Consider the following 19834-nt stretch of genomic DNA (forward strand, 5'->3'; position numbering starts at 1 on the left):
CTTTGGAAAGTTGATCGAACATATGAAGCTGTATGATCGCATACAGTCAGCGTGATTTTTGAACGAGAGCGGGAAGATTGCCATTATTTTTACCAATACGTTACACAATGTCTTCGAATAAATATGCGCTCATTAATTAATGGATAATCGATGGTACTAAGGTCTAGCTACGGTGCGTTTTCACATCATTGTTTATTTTAGATATTTTTGATGAAAAAATTTCGTTTATAGCCATAGTATAGTACATTTTTTCGCATATAGCCGTGGTGCTAATTTAATTTAAAGGTTTAAAGAAGAGATTAAATGAGACAGAATATTATAACGGTATAAAAACTAACAAAGAATAAAATAGAGGAGAGACATTCAATTAGCTGACAAAAGTTCATTTCCGGTTACTACCGCTTCCCGTTGCAGTGGCGATAACAACAGACGCCTGGACTCTGGGGAACGATGTCAAATGTGATGAAGCTAAGATAAATTTGAAAGAGAGCTGATATTACCTCAGAGTAATACGAGAATCCATTGAAATTTTCCGGGCATACAATTTTAATTGCGATGATGGATATCATCTAGACGTCCATTGAAGGGGATTATTCAAGCGGGCAAACGAGAGAACTGACTGCTAAGGGTCCCTGTATAATGAGGACGAAAGTTTTGGACACATGCCTGCGCCATGTAAAGGCGGTTAGTTCGTAAGTTTTAGAATTAGTTTGAACTGCTTATGGAAAATTCTTCTGCGTAATTTTAGTATTATTCTTCTTTGCTTAAGTTTGCAATGCACACGCTCACTAGCAGCCTTTAATTCAATTTCTCCTTCACTTACACTGGAAAGGCATGCACTGGCCCTTTACACTCTTGAACAGTCAATTATTCTCAGTGCTTGGAACTAATAGATTTATTCTGCAATGCAAATTTCGTGCCATGGGCTCATCCATACATGCTGAAGTGGTGGTACAGATACGCACCGAAGTAGCAACACCAATAGGGTGGTTTCCTATTATTTTTTTACTTATTGCCTAAATCGAAAGGTTATTACTCCTGGAGTACACATTTCACGCTTTTAAATTTTTAAATGACTATATCTATTTTTCGCGATTAAACGAAAAGTGAAAAATTTCAAGCGCACGAAAACGCGACGGCTAAGTAGGAATGATGGGAAAAGTCCGTGTGACGTATTTCTGGTTCCAGCTGTTGGCTTGTGAGGTGACCTTGGGGCGAGGCTCTGACCGCTGATACGACGCAGGCTGATAGCAGGTAGCGCTTGGGTTAAATAAGGATTATTATTCCCCTATCAAACGAAGGAAACTTTCCGAACTTAGGTAATTTTAATGTGTGATTATTAAGAGATGTTTCCCTGAGCTCTGAGCCTCATGCATGCATTAGTAATCTCAGACAATGTAAAACTCCTGACTACTCGTATAGAAACTAGGTCCCTGTGACGTCACGTGGAGTGGAATCGCATGGGCGCCAATCTGGCCTTTTTCAAATGCGGTTAAAATTAACCGTTGCCATTCGTCTAAACTGGGATTTCTAAAACCAAATAATTTTTATATTATGAATACACTAATGATGGGTAAGGAATCGCAATCAATGCATTTCGTTTTCTTTGATGAAGGAAACAACCCTATTCAGACCTGAAAAGCCCAGTTATAGGCGGGGCGAGCGAGCGAGAGCTTTCATCTACATCTACATCTACATAATACCCCGCAAGCCGCCTAAAAGGCGTGTGGCAGGGGGTGTTAGGACACCAGCCGTTTACAGCTAAAATAAAAAATTAAGTGCTCAAACGAAGTTGGGACTAGCGTTTATTAAAGTCCTTTATGGTTCGGGGGAAAAACGAATTCGCATATCTATCCGTTCGGCAAAACATCTCTCTTAATTTATCACTTCTATCGGACCTGGAAATATAGTGTGGCTCTAATATTATGTTCTCTGTGTCGCTCTTAAAGATATCCATTCTCAATTGTTCAAGCAATCTAAGCCTAGCGCGCAGCCTCCGAGTCTCCAACGGCTCCCAGCCTAATTCGCTTAACATCTGGGTAACACTGTCTGTACGCCCGTAGCAGTTTTTGACGAAACGCGCAGCTTTTAACCACATATTCGACCTGAAGACGTTGGCAGTAGTGCCAGTGAAACTGTTATCATCGCCACAGCAACCCACGCAGGTTGTAAATCGGAAATGAAGAACTTCGACGCACACCGCGGAAATCTCCGTTCTTTAAATTTAATTCACCTAAGGGTGAAGTTGGCTATGAAAAATATTTGACTTGGCCGGGATTCGAACCCGGATCTCCCGATTGCCGGTCAGGTGTTTTAGGGTTCTCGCATAGTGAGGAGGTAAGAGGTGGAATTAGAGATAGAGGTAGAGGTCGCTGTACCTCTAGGTAACACAAATGCATTGTATGTTACGGGCGCGCGCATAGTGAGCAGGTCGAGGTAGGGGTGTACCTCGCGGTTCACCAGGAGGTCGCGCTGGACCGCTTTCAAACACAAACGAGTTTGTCTTTCGGGCGGTTTGTCGCGAGGTATATCGGTAGGCTTCTCCGTGATTGGTGCGTTCAATATGCTGGTGCATATTCAGGTGCGTGCTGATGATATGTCGTCACCATCACCACTACTGTCGCTTAACATTGTTAAAATGTTACAACTAACCAAATAATCATTATACTTGATGCCACACGGTGAAAGACTGGCTCGTTGTCGAGGCTATGGGAAAGCTGCGAGCGTAAACCTCTTTACTATGCGATACTACCTCTAATTCCACCTTAATCTACATCTCTACCTCTATATCCACCTCTATCTCCACCTCCATCTTTACCTCCTCACGTCAGTAACACCTCCAAGCCATTTTCTGAGAGCGAACTTCGGGATTGGTTTTACTGAACAAGATGTTGACGTCACAAGTTCACACTGTGGCACATGTGGCGAGGGTCGTGCTTACTAAGCCGCGCGTGACTGCGTACTAAGTCACTCATAGTCACGTAATAACCCCGCCGAAGGCGCGAATAAATGCTGTACCGGTGAGCCTTGGCTCACCCCTACCAGCCAGTTTACAATAATTATTTACAATGGCGCACCTGTTCTGTTGTAGGAGAGATGAGGAGTTCAGGGCAGTCAGAGGCCGTATTTAATGCATTATGAAGTGAAATCCTCTCGTGGTTTCCACTGGGTAAGTTTATTGTAGGGCTAAAAGTAACTCAATAGGTGGAAAACCCGAAATATCTGCAGTATCATGCTCCGGAAAAATCATACTATGAAGTAAATTTAAATCAATTTTAGGTCTAAGGTTCTATAGGTTACATAAGGTGAGAGAAGACAGCAGCGTCAGAGGATGTATTGCGTAGATATGTGACTCAATGCCCGACTATTTTGGCAGAGAAGTGAGGGTTGCAATCAAGGGATTTTAGATTTGTCGGGGCTGACATAGATAAAATTGGGAAGCAATATGAAATTATGGGAGGAGCACAAGTAGAAAAGGAGGAATGGAGTCAGTGTTTGATCTCGCTTCTACTATTTGCCGATCATGTAAGCTACTAGTTGTAAAGCTTGGTTTTAAGATAGGATAACTGTATGTGTATTAAACATTTTTGTTTGGAAAACCTCTGAAAAATTGACAACTCTCACACACTCAAAATATTTTATTTCTCCATTGTCTGGCTGAATCTCTTTCTTAAAATCAGCAGCTAGTCTTACACCCCTCTTCCAATGTAACATGCCTAGTATAGGTGTTATTATAAATTTGCCGTCTACCGAAGATTAATTCTAGTTACTCATCCAAGTACAGTAGCAAGGACTCTTTTCAATGAACCACGCCGATACCCACCAATCTAATAGTCTTTCACCGATTTTATTGATATAAATTATTCTAAATTAAACAAATGGTAAATATTCACTGATTTAAAGCTTATTGACGACACATATTTGAAACGGTTTACGATGCTGAATAGGAGTTATGCAAATCCTAACATACGATTAACATTGTGTCTGCATTAGGATTACCACTATATTCATGAAGCCTTCCGCACTTTTTTGAAAATCAAACTAAGTATCTACTGGTAACAAATGCATGAATTTTATTTACATTCGGACATAGTCCACTCTATTGCGTGGTATTTTTTTACATTTCATACGATTTGTATTTTTTTCTACTCGCACTGGGATCTTTAGTCATATTTGGGTGATTGTTCGATAATTTTTCCTCCGCGGAATTTCCGATTTGTGGTTTAATTGGGAAATATTATTTGGTATGATATTTCCATAATCAGAAAAAAATGATATATCATAATTATTAGATTTCGTCGCATTGATCGGAGTTTCTCTGAAATATTGAGTAATGCACACATCAGAGTGTATGAAATTTCACTCTCTAACTCAGTGATTCAACCTTGAGATGGGTATGTTAAGGTGAGGTTAGAGCTCAACCTAGGCACATGCGTGTGAATATCACACATACAGTCCAGTTCCTTTCTCTGGCCTACCTCTCACTTCGAGGATTTTGTTAAGGTTACCAGAACGCTTCACTCGAGGTATGAATCAGGACCCTCTGATCAATAGCACTTTACTTAAATGAAAAATTATAAAAAAATTTGAATGAAATAAGGAATCTATTATGATTAGATTAAAAACTATATTTTAAAAAAATACCAAATATTTGAATAATCATGCTTTACTTAGTTAATAATGTATTGATTGAAACAACTATAATTTTGATAATTCAGATATTTTTTATTAATTTTTTTAGTACAATAGAAGGTTCAGGTCCTTTATACAATTTGGATTAATTCAGGAAACTTTCTTGGATTCTCCATGACTTGATGGACTTCCAGCGCTAGAGGCGACTATTCTTTCTTCAAAAGTTGATCTGGAACAAAAAAATGAATTTTTAATTAGGAAACCATTTCATGACGCCATTAGTACGATTATTATAATTTATTATTCAATGCAGTTGCATTAAGATATTGTTTTCGGCTGAGATGTGAAGAAAAGTTTGAACTCAGTTAAAGTTAACTGCTGATTGTTAATTCAATATTACGATCCAGCGGTATGTGCTGCTTCTTAATTGGCTTCTATTCTCTCTTCCAATTCTCACAGTTTTTGCCTAGAACGGGGTCGATTCTAAGACTTTTTTGTCGTATCCGGTCTCGTTCACACCAAGAATTTGTATTAGTGAGTCACTAAGTGAGTGGTCGGAAGAGGGTCTTACAGAATATAAACATATCTAGTCACAACATGACTCTGATCGTAGAAAATGGCGCTGAGTTGACGAATCCTGATTTGGTTTAAGTAATAAGTATGGAGTGTGGCCATTTTTTGTTTCATCGTGGTTCCTTCTCGCCTATCCCTATCGCCAGAAACTATATTCCACACTAGATGACACGGTGTACTTCGTATCACCTTTGTTTATCTACTTACGTACCTATTCATTAATCAATAGGCGTTGAGCGCTTTCTAAAATTCACCTAAATCACGTGGAAAACGAAAATCAATTGCAATAATAAAAATCCGTACTTATTTTTCTTTCGGTATATGCTCCAACTATATGTGACCATCATCACTTATTCTTAAGTGAAAGAAAATAGGTCTGCAGGCAATGATAATGATCTTTACATGCATTTTTAGTGGATATGATTCATGGCACATTGCAAGGTCTTATGGGCCCTGTGGAATATTAATCTAACCTTTTAAACTTGTCCTAGACTTTTGAAAATATTTGAAATCCAAAATAGCCAATTCGGTCCAGTCCTTCTCGAGAATTAGCGATACTAACAAACAGAAATTGATTTATAAATAGATTACCTGCAGCTTAGAATCTTCCTGGTAGTCCATAGCTGGTCGAAGGGACCGCTGGTGGTGGGGCAAAAGCTGGGGGCGGTGGGGCGAAGGCCGGTGGCGGTGGGGCGAAAGCTGGGGGCGGTGGAGCGAAGGCTGGGGGCGGTGGGGCAAAGGCTGGAGGCGGTGGGGCGAAGGCTGGGGGCGGTGGGGCAAATGCTACTGGGGCGGACGGGGCAAATCCAACGGTGACGGAGGCGGGGGCTGGGGCAAAGCTGAAGCTGCTTGGGGCCGCGGGGGCGAAGGTGATCGAGGGGGCAGCGGCTGCTGGGGCAAAGACTCCTCCGGCGGGTGGGGCGAATCCGCCCACGGATGGTCGCGAAGCGCCACCAGCGGGCGGGGCAAATCCAGGGGCGGGTGGTCCGTATGATGTGGACGGGGCTCGAATCTGGGCTTCTGCCAGTGAGGCCAGTGCCAAAAGTGCTGCGACAAACTGCGGGAAAAGGGAGGTATTAAGATCTGGGTTCAAAAATCGTGCGGAGAAATGGAAAAGAAAACAATTAATATTACTCAGTAAAATTCGAGACGAAGTTTGGTGTGTTAGTTGATTTACCAAACGTTATTATCGTGTCTTGAGTTATTACAATGAATTTTTCGGGAGATTTCGGGGTTCTTAGCCCCAAAAAAATCCTCTGCTATATTTACCCGAAGTATCATGTGTGTATTGCATAAATTTACACAGACATGTCTGAAAGGAGAGCAATTGAAGCTTGGAACATAATATTGTTTCATTTTTTACCTGTTAAACAACCAACTGGTGGGTCTAATAGCGAAAAAAATTGATACTGTAGGCAACGAATAATTCATTGAAAGAGGTTTTTATACCTTTTAATAAAATATCAGTTGGTGAACAATTGAAAAAGGTAGATTGTAATATTGAGGATAAGTTCGAATGGTAAGGGGAAATGAGAAAAATCGTCTCATGTGCGTAAACGATTGGGTTTATAGGTAGATGTGTTGGGAAATTGCCAACTGTGTGTTAACTATCATTGTTATGAAATCGTGAAAAGGCATTTCAAGGTGGTTGTGGATCATTAAATGGTATGAGTTTATCCCAGAATAAGCCATAGGAGTATAATGTTACATATGCCGAATGAGACAGTCTTTTTGCTTGGTCACTTCGTCCTCTCCTCTGGGTTACTTCCAGGTTGTTCATATAGGGTGACCGAAGACTTCGCTTGATATTCGAACGCGTGAGTTGAAAGCCCATTGAGTCAAAGTCAAGTTGAAGTTAATGGTACGTCAAAGCCCTAACCGCGACCACGATCACCCGTTTTTTTTATCTCAATTGAACTTATTTATCTGTTAAGTGAACTACTTATTACGTATTCAAAATTATGTTCCAGCAGCATTACCTGCTTTTTAAGTGGTTCTGTAAGAGGTCTAAGGTGCAAAAACTGTTACGCTAAACGAAGGCACTGACTTTTTGGTGTCACAATAAGGTCAATATGACGTAGGAAATAAATACCAATTTTTATATATATCCGAGTATCCACTATATTAATACCATGGCATTTAAACTGTGTTAATGAAACTCTAGTTTAATAAAATATTACACTGAGGCCTTTGCGTCGGAGATTACAAAAACTAACAATGGACGATCACGCACAACCATATTCTGAATAGAGCCAACCCGTTCAGGCGGGACTCGAACCCGCGACCCTCGGTACGGTAAGTGAGGGCTTATCCCAGCCACAACCATTTGGAAATTATGCATCGCAAATCTAGTGAAAAAATTTCATGTTTCATACTTACAGCCTTCATTCTGCCGGGGTTGAGATTTGGGTTTATTTTGGACCTGTTGCCTGTTCGGATCCTCCGCTTGATGTGATTTTACCAGTGAACTGGTGCACTTTATATACCTCCACGCTCAGCGACTGCGATGGCTTTGCTCGCGTAGAAAAACATCCCCACCGATGCCGGATATCACCCATCCTCCTGTTTTATTATTTCCATTTCTGCCTCCCAATTTGATTCTCGTATTTCTAAGGTGTCTTGTGGATTTTTCCGATTTCCAATAGGACGCAAGAAGGCGCCTCCAACTTTCTCCGTCTGAAAACAGGTGTCTACACGCAATTCTCTCGTATCCATGTGTATGATATGGGCGTCCGAGGTTCGTCACCTTGACCGTTAGAGGTTCTGGAAAGAAGAATTCAAAATTAACTATGATTCGCAGAATGCAAAATAATATGGATCAATTATTTTTAAAAAGGTGTAATTTTCTTCTAAGTATGGGTGAAATTCTTTGTGCCAGTAAATCGGGATGATATTGAAAGAATTCTTGAAACATTTTTACTTTTTAGAGGATATTTTAAGCTAAACTGCTACATCAACTACGACCTTTTTCTGGAGACTCCGAGATAAAATCTCTTATTAAATTGATAAACGGTCATTTCAGTTTTCATCTTCTTTGATTAAAGCATGGTTTTGTTGCTTAGATTAAATCACCTCCTCAAAAATTACAGAGAAATAGCATATATAATAGGAATTATTAATCGCACAGTTTGATTCGTTGTTTTTTTTATTTCAACGAAACGAAAAGAAATTAGGATGCTCAATAATTTTCCAAAACTGACCCAAGTTTATACACGAACAAGAATTTCAAGATCCACGGTAAATTTCACTGAAAATTTACGTATTACAAACTTTGATCCGGGATTTTTCATTAAGATTTTTAAGTTTTGTCAATGATTTACTTTCCTCCACTGTAGCTGAGTACTGATGGCTATTTTATTTAGCGACCTGAAAAAAGATAATCTATTGCATTCGATAAAAGATTTTCCTCGTGTGCTAAAATGAAATGTTGAAGAAACATGAGAAATTGCATTCATAATATTTAAAAGTACTCGTAGTAATTACTCTCAGAGGATTGAAAAGATGAGTATGAATGCAGAAGCTAGAAAGTTATACTTTTTAAGGTCATCTTCTAGGAGCTGCCACATTCATATTTTTTCGATGCCTTGTTGTGTGTGTGTATTTCAGTTTAATTCTGTTTTCGTAGTGAAAAAAATTAAATAGCATAAAATAAAATTGTGAAAGTAGTTATAAAAACCTGATTTCCAGATTGAAACATTCAAAGGAAATTTGGATTCAAAAATTCATAGGAAAAACGAAAATTTGCGAAACAAACTTTCTTGTCAGACAATTTTAGATGCGATTTTGACAACAGTAATGTGTATGTGCAAGGGCCGTTGTTTTCAAACACCGATCGCTTAGCAAAAACACAAAACAAGCGACAGGCGGGTACTGCACGGATAGGGCGACTGCGCCTCCTCCGCGTCACACGCTCAATTAATTTCCGACCGTAGTATGTTAGTTTAAGATTAGTGGCAATCTCATTAGCAACACTGCCTCAATTGATCCACCCCCCAAGTGTGCACTGTAGAACGACAGCCAGTAAAGTGGCCCAATGGCTTCAGAATTGATATGTCTTGACCTTTTTGTCAATAAAAAGATTTTTTTAATGCACTATAGCTAGAGATGTGAAAAATTGCACCGATTCCCATTCAAAACCAAAGAGGAGACATGCTGACTTCTGGAAGTGTTCTGATCCATGACAACGCCCGTCATCTCAGCGCGGATGCAGCCCAACTGCTCTGCAATTGCAATGGGATATTTTAGATCACGCGCCGTACAGTGTCGACCTTGTGCCGGGGGACTTCCATATTTACGCTAAAATGAAGATGTGGCTAGGAGGGAAGCGTTTTCAAACAGACAGTGAGCTTCAGGACAAAGGGAAAATTCATTGCAATTCATTGGCGGCAACATCCTATGACGAAGGTACAGTAAAGCTTGACCACAGGCGCGACCAATTCCTCGACGCATTGGCGATTATGTCAAAGGGACGTCACCAGTGAGCTCAATATTTTATACCTATGAAATAATTTTTGATCAATTATTTCGTCTTCTGCTCATGGTCCATTAGAGCTTGAGAAAAAAATGGCCCTCGTAAATTGGTAACTTAGTTTGAGGCATGAGATCTCATTTAAGAAAAAATAAAACAATTAGATCAAAGTATTCACATTCTTCCCTTTATATTTGCCTCCATGGTTCATTCATAAAATTTCGAAAACGAGACTTTATTCCTCAATTAATGAAAAAAAATATATTTTCAGCAGGTATGCACAATCTGACACTTGTTTTCCTATTCCACACATGTTTAAAGAAAATATTCACTTTGTTAATCTATTTCAATCTCGTATATGAATTTAATAAGGAGAATTATCTTTTCGTCATGTTTTTGGGCGATTTGACGCCATCCTCTACTGGCTGCCGTTTCTCTTGGCTTTGTTGTATGTTTATACTTTCCACAAACTTCGCAATCCGTTTGCTGTTTCTCGATGGGTCATTTCGCAAGACACGCATAAATGATTTGTATAAGCAGGTGTCCCCGCGTTTATATGTTAATCTTATTTGATACGATTATCCATCACTTCCAAGCTATATATTCAGTTGTTGAAACTCAGATGGAGGCAGATAGTTCCTGGCTAGTGAACGATAAACAGCCTGTCTCACAGCGGGATCAGGAACACCCAATCGATATATTTTGACATGCATCTGTGATTATTTGACCAAATTTTCTTAACCTTATCATATTCACGATTATATTGAAATTCGATTGCCCTCAAGTGGAACTCTTCCTTCAGTTTCCCTTAACTAAATTCATAGGGGGATATAAAAATAAAAAAAAGATCCATCATGTAATGGAAATTTCTGGAGCTTTCGTAAGGCCCAAATTATTTTTTTTCCATTTAAAACTTTTAAGTTTCCTGTACACAAGGATAAACATGCATTAAAATCGCTCAAGAAATATTATAAAGAATATGTAAGAATGGCAATCAAAATTAGGAAACAAGAAATCAAAACTGCACCAAAGTATTGCGCTTGTATTCACGCATTTGTTCTTAACGATAATTTTTCAAAGTGACCGTAAGATAGTACTAAGCAATCTCTTAATATTTTTTGGCGTTTTTGCCATCCTGTTGTGGATTACATAGAGTCACAAGTGAGAATTCGTAAATTATTATGCACAAATACGTCTACTAGTAGGCTCGGAGGAATATATAAAAATGCTGAAAATTTCCCTTTAAAATGAATTTAATTGACTTGTATGAAACTGAATTATAGCTTGGCATGGTAATTCTTAGAAAGCTGAAGTAGACTCTAACGAGCTGTTACAGCTTGAGAACCTTGAGAAAAAGAAGAAGTCAGGCAAGCGCTAACCAATTTCCCCTTCGTTATTACGAGATATTTGATTGAGTTACTACTCAATTTTAATGCTCTCTTGAATACTTGTAGCTGGACTATTTTAGGTATCACATTGTTCAGTATTATTTAGTGAATTTAATGTTTTCATAAGTGTGATCACATTAAATTTCATTGGACTAGCTTTGATAAACCCTCACGTGTAAAGGAGATAAACATCCACTTCAATGTGTAAAGTTAAAATAATTCTTTCTATGTCATTACTTTTTTACCGAAGCTGCTTAAAAGCACCTTTTTTTAAACATCGAAGTGTCGTAATTCTGCTGTGAATTGCGTCTGAGTCATCATGCTGCTTTTTTTCGAGCTTTGAGTGGCCTTAACACATTTAATGTATTTATCTCAGGTTTACATGTTGGTTGGTTGAAACCCAAGTTTTAACTATAATTATGGCTTCACTTCAATGTGTATCGTTGAAATAGTTCTTTCTATATCATTACCTCTTTATCGAAGCTTCTGAAAAGCACATAAATAAAAACAAGTGTCGTAATTCTTCTGTGATTTGCGACTGAGTCGTCATGCTGTTTTTTTTCTGAGCTTTGACTTGCCTTAATACATTAAATATATTTATTTCGGGTTTCCATGTAGTTATTGCTTGGTTATAACCCAAGTTTCTTGGTCGATTTTTTTAAAGTATTAAATATATTAATAATATCAATAATTGAAATATTTTTAAAATTTTACCTTTCATTACGATAGAGGTTACTTATTTTAGCTTTTGGGGAAACCTGTTAACAAAAGTGAATCAAAAGATCAATGAAGCGATGTTATAAAAAATATTTAATTCATATTGTTTTGGTAAGGAATAAGTGTTTATCGGAATTTTATTTCTTCTACCATTTAATGATCCACTGCTGAAAGCGATTGTGATGACGGGATAAAATTACCATAAATCAACCATATCATACTACATTCTAAGCCCTTGGGATTAGCGAAGGATCGCGGCGCTGAGGATCAATGTATCATGGGTATTAGTCAGCTTACTGTTTATTCCGTGACTCCAATGCAACCTTTTACTTCTCAGCTAATTTACATTCACTCAATGGATATAGTTTTGGCTTTCTTCTTAAGAGGTTATTTGATATCCCGAGATGCAGCGCTGAACGTCATCCTAACAGTGTTATAAATGGGGTCTCATTTTCCGCTTTACAATATGGGCACGTGAACATAAATTAGTCGAATGATCACCCTGCCTTTGTTTTGAAACTGTGAAATGAATATCAGTGGCTATCAATCAATGTGACATTTCAATTTCCAGAGTATTTGACAGTCGTCCATGCAAGTTAAGAACGAAATTGATTTAATATGTCAACCATTTACCGTCAAAACTCTTATTTATTTGTTGCTATTTCGCATCGTCGTCGGTAGCGGTGTTCAAATCCATAACAAAACTCAAGCATTGTGCATGAGTTTGAGTACAAGTTTTTACGTAGATTAGATTCGACCCATGAATGCATTGACACTCCTATTGAAATCATTTTTTTAATGTTGCATACATATATTTTTAGTATATAATACAGTTTCCATGACAGGTAACTATTCTCGTAATATTCAAAAAGGTCTACCTTCACGATCAACGTCATCAATTTCAATTATGATTTTACAGTTATGAAATAAATGACATTCTCGTTATTTCACTGAGTAATACTCTTTATCCGATCACCATATTATACTCCACGCCATCATCCATCATTTATCCGTGACACGGAACGCCAAACGTGCATGTCTGTTCTTAGGGGGAACCCGATGACAATCCCAGATATTACAAGAGCTTATTCGCGCGCTTTCCAACGGGATTCTGCACATGTGAGAAGGTTAGACATATTGAAAATATTTTCTCCTTTTCCTGCTATTAAATTCACTGCCACGAATATTACAAAATAGGATTCTCAAATCGGGCTCTAAATGTGTTGTCTCCCATCGCGCATATAAATGAGTTTACAAAAGTCGCCACTCGTGTCGCCGACGGTAAAATTGATCCGAGTTGCACGGGGAGATAACGTATAATTTTGGGGTATTAACTGAAATGTAAAGGTACACATGATTATGTGATATAACACATTTATTACTTATCCATGCTATTCGTCCCGATTAAAAACATTATTCTGTGGAAAAAAGTAGATGGCATTGCACTCGTCACCGCGCTGCAGACATTTGAGAAAAAACCTTTTAAATAATAACTAATAATGTTCCAATAATGTTCGGAGAACGCAACAATATAGTCAAGCATATTACGGAGAGTACAGCTCCAACCTACATTCGAAAGGCTTTTTCTCAGAAACGGTAAATCTTCGAGAAAAAATAGAAATAACAATTTTGTAGATAATTTTTTGATCTACAATTTTCATCTGAGCAATTTTATCATAAAACTAACCGTTTGGCCAAAAAATGCAAAAAACTCATTTTTGTGACCTTTGACCTTGAATAAAATTTTTTGCACACACGGGATCGATGGGGACTTTTCAGGATTTCATTAGAGTGGTATCCTTGAGGTTCATGCAAATTTTCAGCTTGTTGGCAATTTATGCAAGGTTCAATGTCTATTTTGACCGGGCTAATGGTCGAAAGTTATTTTTAGACTTTATACTGTATTTTTTGTTTTGGCTTCACTCCTCCACTGTCAATAACATTGACCAATGGAATAGCTGAACCTTTAATTTAAAATATTTATAAATTGTGGAGCTTTAGTACTCCAAAAGAAGGAATCGTACGGCAATTTCAACGAACAGCATCTGCGTGATGCATCAAATACTCAGCAGTATCACCAGACATGATACAGTTCTGTAAACTCAATGTGTTTATTTCTTCACACTTCTTAAAATAGTTAGATTTCTTTAAATCATAAAAGACACCAATAAACGTGGGTTGCCTCCGGAAGAATGTTCCCTTCCTTGTCCTTGTGAATCACCTTAGTCACGATTTCCGAGTCAAGAAAATGCTTTGCGCATACTCGGTGGCTGTCCTCTAGATTAACATTTTCCCTATCAATCGCTCGTTGCCAAGCGATTCGCTTCTCACGATCCTTGGGCATTTTCCTTTTTTCAATAAATCTATAATATATATCCACGAAAAGTTGATGTAGACAAATAAGGAAATGATGCAGAAAACTAGCATACGAAAATAAATGAAAACTAATTCGAAATCAATTACAAAAATCACCAATTCCACTCTCCTGTAGCACGCGCTCAAAGATAAGGAAATGAACTTACCCGCTAATGCTTTCCCTCCGGAATACGTGGCGCCGCCCTGCAAACTTGCGGCAGGTTGAGGAAACGACTTCAATAAAAGACCATGGGCTACAATGGAATGGGATAGGAAGTGTCATTGGGATGCGGTTTACACACTATAGTACCCGGTTTTTCAAAAATTTTCCACCCTGGTCTTGGAGCCCCCCCCCCACCTCGAACTAAATACCTGGCTACCTTTCCTCTACGCAGCCGCGTAGCCCATTGCTTTCAATCTTGCGTGGGAACCTAATCATGAGGATTTGTCTCAATTCATATTTCCTCATTGCTTCTATATACTTTGCGGATCTTGTGCCAACTCGGCTGTCCACATTTAAATACAATGACTACACAGGAGTGCTCTTGCTCCATTCGCAGTAGGTACATCCCGTTCTATTTACGGCCCACGCCTCAAACCGTATACTCTTTATGACGACGAAGCGTTCGACGAACAAATTTGCACAGAGAGCAAGTGGAGGTCTTTTTTACGATTTCACGTGACTTACATCCTCTGGTCTCAGGTTGTAAATTTGTAAGCTGGGATATTTGCCATTCAAATCGCGGAGATTTGACGTCGTTGTGGGTTTATCTCTTGACGATGTCTCTCATGATGTGGGAAATGATCTAACCGAATGCTGGCACACCTCAGGTGTTTGTTCAGATTATAATGCCTACCCTGCAATTGGACTACGAAATACTAACCTTGGACATTACTTCACGAGTGTGGGCTTTAAGAAACCAACTACTTATGCCGGTACGCATGGAGGAAAACGCACCTAATGGATTTTTTTCATTCTACATAAGATGAAAGTCATTTAAACATTATGCTATGGCATTTTTATCCTGGACTGATTTACTCTATTATTTTAATATTTCTCTCGTAAGAAGCAATTGCTATCCAACCTTGGCAAAGATTACCATAATTCTTTATTTTAGTCGAAAAAATATATTTTTATGCTGAGTAAATATTCTTATACTGATTTTTCGTAATTTGGCGTTAGGTGAAGGTAAAAAAATCACTTAGGTACCTACTCAAACTTAAATCACAAACAGATGCAAGATTTTGTGTTTTTATACCTTCGCAAAATATTATGTTTAGTATTTGAATTGGTTTGATCGAGCGAGTGTTCTTTAATAAGATGACCTTTATCGTTGCTAACTCCACCAGGTTAAATAAAAAACAAGTCAAGTCACCATATTATTATATTTTTATTAAATTGACTTTAGTTGTACCTACTCTCAAAATGCATTATCTTCCGTTCTTCAGTCGAAATGGTCAGTGAGATACGCTTCGTGAATATTCCAAGTTATTAGTGGGTAAAAACTCAAAATTACGTAATTGATAATAATGTCCGTAGGTTAACATTAACAACGAGAGTTTAAATCACGCCAAATTTGCACATGGACTGTGACTCAAGTTAATCAAATTACGTGGTCACTTTTTCGTACTTATATCGCAGGCTGATTCAGGATTTAGTGTTTTCATACCTACACAATATATTACGCGTACTATTAAAAGAGCTTGATAGATGTTAAGCAGTGACTAGATTGTATTTACTGCTGTATCCGATTTCCTCGAAAGCACCTTTATGCCTCAACAGTTGAACTGAATCATCTGAGAACCATTCAATCTATAATACATCATAATGTACTACCATTAAATTATAATATTTTGGTTGATAGTATTTAAGAATCAATCGACAACTACGGTTGGGAACTTTTTCACCAAATTATTCTTGTATTTTTCCAGGGATAATCTCGCCTACACCTGGATTTCTATTATTACAATGCAAAATATTGGAAAATAAGTGGCTCGCATTGCACTCATCACCGCGCCGCGGACATTTTTGAAAACCGATTAAAATGCGACCAAAGTGGCAACAGAAAACAACCTTCTTAGGGATGGAATTGGGCCTCCTTTATGCGGTCCCCTTGGTTACACACATTATAGCCGACACCACCATGGCTACCATTCCCATCTCTCTTAGATTGATAATTTAAAATATTTGGTGCTTCACAAACATAATAGGTATTACAATGGATGCATCACTTTTTTTTGACCGGTTGTATTTTGTCTTATTTTACGCTACGTTATCTATTTAAAACAACGTTATGTTCTTGTATTTTTCAGGGTATAAAGGATATAATTTTGTCAACATTTGCCTGTGCCTTAGATTTAAAAATCTTGCATCTCAGAATACACATTGACAGTGGAGTAACTATGGGGGGGAAGAGGGGTATAGATACTCCCCAAAGCCTCAGAGAAATAAAAATAATATGCAAAACTATTGCCTAGTTTTGACTTATAGTAAATTTTAACGTAACCTTTTATTAAAACCCAAATTTGAATTATGTAAACTGTAGTTGCAGGCATGCCATTTTCCAAAATTTTCCTAAAAGGTGGCGGGTTGGAAGGTCGCCCTTCCCCAACCCTCTTATGCCCCCTAAAGCATATTTCTAGTTGCGTCACTGCACTGTGATAAAATTTTCTAATTTCTGATACGTGCAAGTGTTATTGACACAGTCCACTTGATATACCATGAAAATATAAAGTTGAAGCATTAGATTAAAACGATTAATAATTCGCGAAAGAAGGCAGGTCAAATGGGAACATGCATTCTCTTAATACCTGATAATGGATTTTAAATGCGGAATGAAGGCATATCTTTTTCATCCCAATCCCGACAATTTTTTTTAACAATGAGGCTATTCTTTGCTCACAATGTAAGACACAGTGCTATCAAACTTCCTGATATCTCCTAAGTGCAGTTGTACCCAGATAATAGTTGATGAGGCATTTGACATACTTTAAGATAAATGCATTAAGCATATTTTATTAATAAATTAAATGACTATGCCATTCATTAATGGAATGAAAACTCTCCCCCGCTTACGCTTTTAAATACTCCGACTTTTTCATGAAAAATCTATCGCAAAAGAAAAATTCCAGTCATACATATTTTTCAATTCCACGAAAATAAATTGGACGAAAAAGCAACAACCTAAACTTTGCAGCTGTATCACAAGTACGGGCTAACTATGGAAATATATCATATTAGGTAAATATAAATGCGTGAAAAATGGCTTAGACATACTCATAGGCGGATTGAGGTGGGAGGGGGCACGACTAAAAGTGCCCCCCACCCAGACGCTTAAAAAATAGACGAAATTTTTATTACAAATATATTTAAAAATATATAGGTAATTTAATAGAAAAGTTATAAATATTTTCATAATAATAACTTTCATATTAAAATTAAGTGTACATTTCGTAGAGTAATTATTCAATGTAAATTTTAATCCCAAAGATGAGAAGACCGTTTGTCAGACCCTTGTGCACCCCCCAGAAAAAATCCTGGATCCGCCTTTGTATGTACTTATCACTGTTTTGATCAGAGTTTTTATGTGAGCGTGATTTTGTTCTTTCTCGGCGTATTCCAGGTGAAATCTTCTCGGGTTTTCCGCCGGATGAGTGAGCTTGTAGGACGATGTTTCGAAGGCGGCCTCTTGATCGCGGTTATTATTCGAGCGTGATTTTATTCTTTCCCGGAGTATGTTCCTGGTGAAATCTTCTCGGATTTTCCAACGAGTGAGTGAGCTTGTAGGTCGACGTTTCGATGGCCCCCACTGCAAGCCAGTTTTATGAAAGTGTATTTCATACCCAAGCGGCATGAACTGCATCTTGATTTGGGAAACTTTCCCGTGAAGTTAGCATAGATGAAGTGGATATTATTCCATTTGACTATTTTTTATGTGCATACACACAAGGGCATTGCCAGAAATGTTTTTTGGGAAGGAATTTCATTATTATTTAAATAATAATAAGAATAATTATGAAAACCAACCAGATGTTCTTCAATGCTAGAATATACTTCGATCACTTTTGATTGATTCCTAGCATCTATTATGTAAAACCCTACAAATCTTCCGTGGCACTAGTTTGTGTGTAGTTCTACATTGTATATGTAGTCATTCCACTCCTAAATTTGAGTTGCAATGGGTAATTAACCCACCGAAAGAGTAATTTGATAGTCCGAGCTAACTTTCCATGAACAGATGTTTCTTGGCATTCTCAAATTACACAGAATATCTGTTTTCCAATCGGGTTTGAAATCTAAAACTGCGGTGTTTTCGAGCCCCGTTCTGATTAAGAGAATCCAAAGCGGGCAAAAAAATACTTTGAAGTTATATTCATTGTATGCCACGTATTATGTTGAAATCATTCCAGTGCATTTATTTCGTAACTCCTATTTAGTTCGGCTACAATGTTGCAGTTTGGCTTTTAAGATACATAACATTGTCAATAAGCTTTCATTTTAACACAGGTCACGCAATCTCTTCGGATGTGGTTCGCCGATCATGGTTTTCGCAGATAGTCGTCCTGTGAATATTTTGGTCGGACGCTAGATGAAGATTGTCTGAAATGGATTTGCAGGGCATGATAGTATAGCAAGTGTCCAAGATATATTTTACCCAAGTAAAAGTGCTTTTCATTATTTGTTTAAAATTTAAATTAAATTTAAGTTTAAATTAAGGACCTTAAGAACCATGATGGACAAATTCAATACATTTTGTAGATAATTGCAGGTAATTGTTAGTAGGGGAAACAATATTGTTGTAAGTAACAACTAAATACATGTCAATCACTGAATATATATTTACATGCTCATCAGTGATTCACTTGTATCCCTTTGACACAACAGTACTGTTTACCCCATTGACCATTATGTGTTCTTATCTCCAAAAATAAAAAATGCACTTATCCACTTTGGCTTCTAAGGTACTTAATTATAACCTATTCATTCCTCTAGGTAAAAAGCATTTTGTTCGTTATTTATTCACTCCATCCCAAAATATTTAGAAACTCGTACGATCGTAGAATTTTCTAGTCAAGTGCATTAGTTTCTTGGTGGCGTTTTGCGTGTTATGTTTGTTGACTAAAAAAGTAGGTACTTATGTTCGAAATGCCCTGTTGTACTTGGAATTCTTCATGAAAAATGCAAATTAGCTGAATAAGATATACGAGGAATACCTTTAATCATAGGCGGATTTAGGGGGGCACGTGCCCCCATACTGTTAAAAATTAGACAAAATTTTTAATGCGGTTAACATTACGTTCGTTTTAATTTGTGTGTTACGGAGCCTCAATCATTTAATTTCTTTCAATTTATTTCTATATTAATAGGTTTAATATTAAAATTCATAGTATATTTCGTAAAGTAATTTTTGTCTCTTTTTTAAATCTCAAGTACGAGATGATCGTTTGATTGTCAGACCCTTGTCCCCCAGAAAAAATCCTGGATCCACTCCTGCTTTTAATCGGAATTATATAATATTTTAGTCTTATAATATTACACAAAGTAAATGTTTACCTGTCATGTCATCTAGCATTTCGAAATTCCCATTTTTTGTGAGCCATAGTCGAACGACATGATATCCATGACATCTGTTTATCTCAAGACGCAGTCAAATGCCGTGCTTTATTTTTTTAATGAGATTGGCTCCGATATAGGTATCCT

The 19834-nt window shown here is 37.7% G+C and overlaps 1 long non-coding RNA gene across 1 annotated transcript; it reads right to left on the reverse strand.

Moving 5' to 3' along the window:
• Positions 1-4704: 4704 nt before the first annotated feature.
• Positions 4705-5878, reverse strand: LOC124168512. Its single transcript, XR_006866955.1, has 2 exons — positions 5797-5878; positions 4705-4861 (listed from the first exon to the last, which is right to left on the reverse strand). It is a non-coding gene; the product is annotated as an uncharacterized LOC124168512 (long non-coding RNA).
• Between the last annotated feature and the right edge of the window lie 13956 nt (positions 5879-19834).

The sequence above is a fragment of the Ischnura elegans genome, chromosome 11 (assembly GCF_921293095.1).
Source record: "Ischnura elegans chromosome 11, ioIscEleg1.1, whole genome shotgun sequence".
NCBI classification, from domain to species: Eukaryota; Metazoa; Arthropoda; class Insecta; order Odonata; family Coenagrionidae; genus Ischnura; species Ischnura elegans.